This window comes from Theropithecus gelada, chromosome 9 (genome assembly GCF_003255815.1).
Source record: "Theropithecus gelada isolate Dixy chromosome 9, Tgel_1.0, whole genome shotgun sequence".
Classification (NCBI taxonomy): domain Eukaryota; kingdom Metazoa; phylum Chordata; class Mammalia; order Primates; family Cercopithecidae; genus Theropithecus; species Theropithecus gelada.
The window spans coordinates 17,627,638-17,636,391 of record NC_037677.1 but is presented as its reverse complement, the minus strand read 5'-3'; the positions used below and the strand labels follow the sequence as shown (position 1 = coordinate 17,636,391).

The 8,754-nt window shown below is 47.0% G+C and overlaps 1 non-coding gene across 1 annotated transcript; it reads left to right on the top strand.

The window, feature by feature from the left end:
- The first annotated feature begins 485 nt into the window (after window positions 1-485).
- LOC112632257 lies at window positions 486-546 on the top strand. Its single transcript, XR_003121322.1, has one exon. It is a non-coding gene; the product is annotated as a U7 small nuclear RNA (small nuclear RNA).
- Window positions 547-8,754: the final 8,208 nt, after the last annotated feature.

Sequence of the window (8,754 nt, the reverse complement as noted above, 5' to 3'; positions counted from 1 at the left end):
TTTAATTTAATTTTTTGTTTTACAGACAAGGTCTTACTGTATCACCAAGACTGAAACAGTGGTGCAATCATAGCTCACTGCAGTCTCAAACTCCTGGGCTCAAGTTAACCTCCCACCTCAGTCTTTCAAGTAGCTAGGACTACAGGCATGCACCACCATGCCTGGCTATTCTTAAAAGTTTTTATGGAGACGGGGTCTCACTGTGCTGGCCAGTCTGGTCTTGAACTTCTGACCTCAGGGTATCTTCCCACCTTGACTTCCTACAAGCACTGAATTATAAGCATGAGCCACTGTGCCCAGCCTTGGTTTTAAATATACACATACACACACACACACACACACACACACACACACATATACATACACATATATATAACACATATTTATGTACATAAATATATATATATATAACTATAGAAAGTCAGCAACAAAAGTGGTATACCGTTCTTCCTCTTCCCTTTCTTTTTCTTAAAATAAAATCTTTTGAGTGTTACAGCTCTTTTAGAATTTGTCTAGCAGGCTTTCCAGTTCTGCCGGAAAGCCCCAAAATAAATAAATAAATAAATAAATAAATAAAAATCTTTTACATCAAAAGACATTATCAAGAATGTGAAAAGACAACCTACAGAATGGGAGAAAATATTAACAAATCATATATCTGGTAAGGGTTTAATATTCAGAATATATAAAGAACTCTTATAACTCAACAACAAAAACATAACATAGGGCCCCATCGCGGTGGCACACGCCTGTAATCCAGCACTTAGGGAGGCCAACGTGGGTGGATCACCTGAGGCCAGGAGTTCAAGACTAGCCTGGCCAACATGGCGAAACCCCGTCTCAATTAAAAACATAAAAAGTAGCTGGGCATGGCGGGCACCTGTAGTCTCAGCTACTCAGGAGGCTGAGGCGGGAGAATCGCCAGAACCCAGGAGGCGGAGGTGGCAGTGAGCCGAGACAGCAGAGAGAGACTCCGACTCAAAAAAAAAAAAAGAAAAGAAAAAAAAAAGATAACTCAGTTAAACAATGGGCAAAGGACTTGAATAGACATTTCTCCAGAGAAGATATACGAATGGCCAAAAAGCACATGAAAAGATGTTCGATGTCATTGGTCATTAGGGAAAGTAAATCACAACCACAATGAGATACCACTTCACACTAGGATGGCTCAAATAAAAAAAAGAGTTGGTGAGAGTATAGAGAAACTGGAACCCTTCAGCATTGCTGGTGCAAATGTACAATGGGTGTAGCCACTGTGAAAAACAGTCTGGCAGTTTCTCAGCAAGTTACACAGAGTTTCCATATGACCGAGCAGTTCCACTCCTAAGTATACACCCAAGAGAAATGAAAACATATGTCCACACAGAAATTTGTACACTAGTGTTTATAGCAGCGTTATTTATTTGCTTAAATTTTTAATTTTTTGAGACAGGGTTTCACTCCCGTCACCCACGCTGTAGTGCAGTGATGCCATCTTGGTTCACTGCAATCTCCACCACCGGGGCTCAAGCAATTTTCCTGCCTCAGCCTCCAGAGTAGCTGGGATTACAAAAGTGCACCACCATACCTGGTGAATTTTTTGTATTTTTAGTAGAGACAGGGTTTTGCGATGTTGAGCCTGAGATCAAGTGATCTGCCTGCCTCAGCCTTGCAAAGTGCTGGGATTATAGGCATGATCCATCATGCCCGGCTAACAGCACTATTTGTGATACCAAAGGGTGGAAACAACCTAAATGCCCATCCATTGATGAATGGATAAACAAAATGTGGTATACTTTTTTATTTTTGAGACAGAGTTTTGCTCTGTCACCAAAGCTGGAGTGCAGTGGCGCGATCTCGGTTCACTGCAACTTCCGCCGCCCGGGTTCAAGCGATTCTCCTGTCTCAGCCTCCTGAGTAGCTGGGATTACAGGCGCCCACCACTAAACCGGGCTAAATTTTGTATTTTCAGTAGAGACGGGGTTTTGTGGTGTTGGCCAGGCAGATCTTGAACTCCTGACCTCAAGTGATCCACCCACCTCGACCTCCCACGGCGCCCAGCCAACTCTTTTTTTTTTTTTTTGAGACAGAGTCTCGCTCTGTAGCCCAGGCTGGAATGCAACGGTGCAATCTTGGCTCACTGAAACCTCCGCCCCCTGGGTTCAAGCGATTTTCCTGCCTCAGCCTCCTGTGTAGCTGGGACTACATGTGCACATCACCATGCCTAGCTAATTTTTGTCTTTTTGGTAGAGATGGGGTTTCACCATGTTGGTCAGGCTGGTCTCAAACTCCTGACCTCGTGATCCACCCACCTTGGCCTCCCAAAGTGCTGGGATTACAGATGTAAGCCACGGTGCCCAGCCAGCTCTTAACAGAGTAGTATTCAGCCATAAAAAGGAACAAAGTGGCCGGGCGCGGTGGCTCAAGCCTGTAATCCCAGCACTTTGGGAGGCCGAGACGGGCGGATCACGAGGTCAGGAGATCGAGACCATCCTGGCTAACACGGTGAAACCCCGTCTCTACTAAAAAATACAAAAAACTAGCCGGGCGAGGTGGCGGGCGCCTGTAGTCCCAGCTACTCGGGAGGCTGAGGCAGGAGAATGGTCTAAACCCGGGAGGCGGAGCTTGCAGTGAGCTGAGATCCGGCCACTGCACCCCAGCCTGGGCGACAGAGCAAGACTCTGTGTCAAAAAAAAAAAAAAAAAAAAAGGAACAAAGTACTGACACATGCTACAATATGAATGAACCTTGAAAACATTAAGCTACCTGAAAGAAGCCTGTTACAAAAGGCCACATATTGTATCATTCCATTTATATGAAACATCCAGGTCAGGCAAATCCATCAAGACACAAAGTGGATTAGAGGTTACCAAGAGGTGGGTTGACAGAGAAATGGGGAGTGATTACTTAGTGAGTATAATGCCTCCTTTTACGGGTAAAAGAAAAAATCTTGAAACTTGAGAGAGCTGGTGGTTGTGCAATATTTTGAGTGTACTAAATGTGGCTGAATTGGTCATTCAAAATAAACAGAAGTGGTTAACATTATGTAAATTTCTTTTGTTTTTTTGAGACAGAGTCTTGCTCTGTCACCCAGGCTGGAGTGCAGTGCTGCAATCCTGGCTCATTGCAACCTTTGTCTCCCGGGTTCAAACAATTCTCCTGCCTCAGCCTCCCAAGTAGCTGGGATTACAAGTGTGCACAATCACGCCCGGCTAATTTTTGTATTTTTAGTAGCGAAGGGGTTTCACCATGTTGGCTAGACTGGTCTTGAACTCCTGATCTGAAGTTATCTGCCCACCTCAGCCTCCCAAAGTGCTGGGATTATAGGTGTGAGCCACTGCACCTGGCTGTAAATTTCACTTCGAAAAAGCAGTTAAGGAAAAAAAAAGATAGTTGGGCCTAGGTCATGAGGAGGCTGAAAACCAAGCAGCAGAATTTGTGCTTTATTCTGTAGGTAATAGGGAGCCATTGAAGGTTTTATCGAGTGACAGCAGTTGAGTCTCACTGGGTAGAACAGAGGGGAAGGGAGAAACTGGAGCTGGTTGGGCCAAGTGGGAAGTCACTGTCATAGTCCAGCTGCCGGCCAGAACTGACATGGCTCTGCCAGCAACAGAGAGGGAAGGAAAATATGAGAGAACGATTTCAGTACCAGTAGGGTCTCGGCAACTGATTGGATATGGGCAGCAAGGAAAGCCAGGAGTGGATTGATTTTGAGGTATTGAACCTGGTGCCTGCATGAAGGTGAATTCATAGGAGAAGGAGCTGCTCTTTGAAGGTGTTAAAAAATGGAAGAGGGGCCAGGTGCGCTGCCTCACACTTGTAATCCCAGCACTTTGGGAGACCGAGGAGGGTGGATCACTTGAGGTCAGGGGTTCAAGACCAGCCTGGCCAACATGTTGAAACCCTGTCTCTAAAAATACAACAATTAGCTGGCCATGGTGACACGCACCTGTAGTCCCAGCTACTCAGGAGACCGAAGCACAAGAATCAGGAGGCAGAGGTTGTAGCGAGCCGAGATCGCACCACTGCATTCCAGCCAGGGTGATAGAGCGAGACTCCATCTCAAAAAATAATAATAAAAAAATTTAGTAGAAGAAGGCGATGCTCTCGGATCAATTTTAAGCCCTGGCTAGGGATCTAATGAAAAGCTCTCCGGCCGGGCACGGTGGCTCACGCCTGTAATCCCAGCACTCTGGGAGGCTGAGGCGGGTGGATTACAAGGTCAGGAGATCAAGACCATTCTGGCCAACAAGGTGAAGCCCCGTCTCTACTAAAAATACAAAAATTAGCTGGGCGCGGTGGCGCATGCCTGTAATCCCAGCTACTCGGGAGGCTGAGGCAGGAAAATCGCTTGAACCAGTGAGTCGCTTGAACCAGCTGAGATCGCACCACTGCACTCCAGCCTGGTGACACAGCAAGACTCCATCTCAAAAAAAAAGAAAAGAAAAAAAAGCAGTCTGCAAGCAGGAACCATGGCCTGGTTCTGAGGAGCTGGGGAGCAACTCAGATTCGGGTGAAGGTAACTCGGGAGGTTCGAGTCCCACACACTCCCTGCTACTGTCCCCAGAGTAGGAGTCCCCAAGTCAGGCTCCATGGTATCCTCAAAGAAGAGGGTAAAGCCAAGACCAGGCTTCTGTAATTAGCTGTGGCGACTCAATGGCTTCACCCAGCATGGCATGGGAAAGTGGCTGAAATGTGGGTTCCAGTTCCACCATGGTGAGCCCTGCCTGCCCCTGCTCTTCCCACAGGGTTTTTAGGAACACCACAAGCACAGAGGTGTATGGTTCCTGCAGGAAAACACAGATGCATGACTGAAGTTACAAACAGAGGTTGGCCCTAGAGGCTCAGAATTGGGAATTGCCTTGAGGCCGGGCGCAGTGGCTCAAGCCTCTAATCTCAGCACTTTGGAAGGCTGAGGCGGGCAGATTGCCTGAGGTCAGAGTTTGAGACCAGCCTGGCCAACAAGGTAAAACCCTGTCTCTACTAAAAATACAAAAAAATTAGCCGGTCATGGTGGCACGTGCCTGTAATCCCAGCTACTCAGGAGGCGAGGCCGGAGAATTGCTTGAACCCAGGAGGTGGAGGTTGTAGTGACCCGAAATCGCGCCACTGCACTCCAACCTGTGGCAGAGTGAGACTCCGTCTCAAAAAAAAAAAAAGAAAAAAAAAGAAAGACGATGGTTGAAGTCAGAATGGATGAGACTGCAGAGGACACTGTTCAGAAGACAATGGCAAGAAGGGCCACCCACAGACTCAGGGGAACACCCTTGGAGGGAGACAGGAAGAGAACTAGGGAAGGACTCATTACAGAATTTGGAGGCCAGGCGCAGTGGCTCATGCCTGTAATCCTAGCGCTTTGGGAGTCTGAGGCAGGAGGATCGCTTGAGCCCAGGAGTTCAAAACCAGTCTGGTCAACTTAGCAAGACCCCATTTCTACATAAACATTTTTAAAAATTAGCCAGAAGCTGGGGGCAGTGGCTTACGCCTCTAATCCCAACACTTTGGAAGGCCAAGGTGGGAGGATCACCTGAGCCCAGGAGATAGAGACCAGCCCAGGCAACACATAGTGAGACCTCATGTCTACAAAAAGAGAAAAAGAAAAAAGAAATAAAAAAAAATACTGGACAAAAAAATTAGCTGGTGTGGTGGCATGCACCTGTAGTCCCAGCTACTTGGAAGGCAGAGGTGAGAAGATAGCTGAAGCCCAGGAATTCAAGGCTGCAATGAGCTATGATCATGTCCCTGCACTCCAGCCTGGGTGACAGAGCAAGACCCTATCTCTAAAATAAAGAAGGAGGCCACCTTTAAGAGAATAGGGCGTGGTGGCACATGCCTGTGATCACAGCTACTCGAGATGCTGAGGCAGGAGAATCACTTGAATGCGGGAGGCGGAGGTTGTATTGAGTCGAGATTGCACTATTACACTCCAGCCTGGGCAACAACAGCGAAACTCTGTCTCAAAAAAAAAAGAAAAGAAAAGAAAAAAAAAGGAGGAAGTTTATTTTAGTTTGCATTTCCACCAAAACAGACCCTGAGATGAGAATTTGGGTGCAATTGTTGTCTTTGTGTTACAAGAAAGGGGGTCCCGATCCATACCCCAAGAGATGGTTCTTGGATGTTGCACAAGAAAGAACTCAGGGTGAGTACTAAAGTGAAAGCAAGTTTATTAAGAAAGTAAAGGAATAAAAGAATGGCTACTCCATAGACAGAGCAGCCCCAAGGGCTGCAGGTTGCCGATTTTTATGGTTATTTTCGACTAAATGCTACACAAGGGGTGGATTATTCATGCCTCCCCTTTTTAGACCATATGGGGTAACTTCCTTGCGTGGCCATGGCGTTTGCAAACTGTCATGGCGCTGGTGGGAATGTAGCAGTGAGGGCGACCGGAGGTCACTCTCATCGCCATCTTGTTTTTCGTGGGTTTTAGCCAACTTCTTACTGCAACCTGTTTTATTGGCAAGGTCTTTGTGACCTGTATCTTGTTCAGACCTCCTCTCTCATCCTGTGACTTAGAATGCCTTAACCATCTGGGGATGCAGCCCAGTGGATCTCGGCCTCATTTTACCCAGCCCCTACTCCAGATGGAGTTGCTCTGATTCACACGCCTCTGACATTTGGGCTTGTGACTGAGCAAATTACTGCTATGGGCAATAAGGGTTCTGTCTTGCTGGGAACATTTCTGAGTCTGTGGAAAAAGCCCCAGAATTGTCCCCGAAAGGGGTGAGTAAGGTGGCATATTTATTCATCAACCCCCTCATCCCTGCTTCATGCGTTGAGGGTGGGTGTTAGTTAACTCTGGGTGTTAACTCTGAGGAACGGCCCTCAGAGAAGCTCTGTTGTAGCAGAGCTTTCTGTAAGTGACAGCCCGTGTTGGTGTGTGTGTAGATGTGGGTGGGTGGGCAGCATGAGTGGAGCTCTGTCGGGATTGGCTACAGGCTAGAGAGGCTCTTTGAAGGAAAAGGGAATCTAAGGGCCTGGTGTTTGGGCACATTTCAGGGGGAGGAGGGAGCACACCGGCTTGGCCCAGATCTGGTGTCATGGAAACTTGCTGGGTTGATATGTAGAGACAGTTTCTTCCCGCATGGGGGAAAAATATGAAGATGCTCCAAGGGCATAGCAGTAAAAAGGAGGCCTAGTATGACTGTGGCAGGCCAGTCCTCCCTGGCAATCACACAGACAGGCCTGCATGACAGTCACGCAGACAGACCTGCGTAGCACTCCAGTTACACAGACAGATTTCCACCGCCGCCTTAACATGGAGCAAATAGTTAAACCTAGGGAAATCAGTGCCCAGAAATCAAAGCCTGAAATGAAACATATGGTCAGTCGGAGCCTTGAATGGGTTTCTCCCTAACCTGGAGCAAACCAAAATAATAGAGACAGTCTTACATTCCTAGTGCCAAAACCCTTCTCAGGTCGACCAAATCTGAGATGAGTCAAAGTAACAGAGGCAGCTGTTTGAATAGATTCATTGGAGAGTGTAAGGTAGCTCTCCGGACCAAGCTGTAAAGGAGATAAGATAAAATAATCACTCCGGTACCACAGCAGACAGGCCTTGAAGGTCCTGGGGCCCTGTTAATCAGACTGAGCAAGTATTTTTTTTTGCCTCTGACCTTCTAGTTGAAACAAAATTGGTTATCAATAGCCTTAGGCAAATGTTAGACTGCACGTAGGCATATAACCCCAACCAATATAAGCACTAGGGAAATTGTAAGTCCAGGCGTGGTCTAAAATAAATTTTTTTAAAAAGGAAATTGTAACACTTTGAGTTGGTCTGGAGGAATTATCTCTGGCCTTCTCCCTGTATCCGGTTATAGCAATAAATTCCCTTCTTTCCTAGTTTGTCTGTTTCTCGTTATTGGGTCTTGAGAAAACACAGCCGGAACTTGCTTGGTTCCGGGAACATGACAGCTCCATTTGGCTCCTAACCACTCCCAGCCCCATGGTATCTGTTAACTGCTTTTGCTTATATCTGCACAAAAGATCCTAGGCCAAGCTAACTATGGGAGGAATTTAGTTTATAGTTTGTTTTGTTTTGTTTTGTTTTTTTGAGACAGGGTCTCGCTCTGTTGCCCAGGCTAGAGTGCAGTGTCGTGATCTCTGCTCGCTGCAATCTCTGCCTCCCAGGCTCAAGCGAGCCAACTGCTTCAGCCTGCAGAGTAGCTGGGACTACAGGTGTGCGCTACCATGCCCAGCTAATTTTTGTATTATTAGCAGAGACAGAGTTTCGCCATGTTGCCCAGGCTGGTCTTGAACTCCTGACCTCGAGTGATCCACCCGCCTTGACCTCTCAAAGTGCTGGGATTATAGGTGTGAGCCACTGAGTCTGGCCTAATTTAACTTTAAAATGAGGATGATAACAGTCCCTTCCTGAAATGAATTCCCAAGGAAATAAGAAGGGAGTACACACAAATCACAATGTTATGTTAAAGATTTATAGGCTGGGCATGGTGGCTCACGCCTGTAATCCCAGCACTTTGTGAGGCCAAGGCAGGCGGATCACCTGAGGTCAGGAGTTCAAGATCAGCCTGGCCAACATGGCCAAATCCTGTCTTTACTAAAAATTCTAGAATTAGCCAGGCGTGGTGGTGCACACCTGTAACCCCAGCTACTGGGGAGGTTGAGGCAGGAGAATCGCTTGAACCCGGGAGGTGGAAGTTGCAGTGATTGTGCTGCTGCACCCTAGCCTGGGCGACAGAGTGAGACTCCGTCTCAAAAGGAAAAAAAAAAAAAAAGATGTATAGGAACATTGTCTCATGACCAAGACAGAGAAGG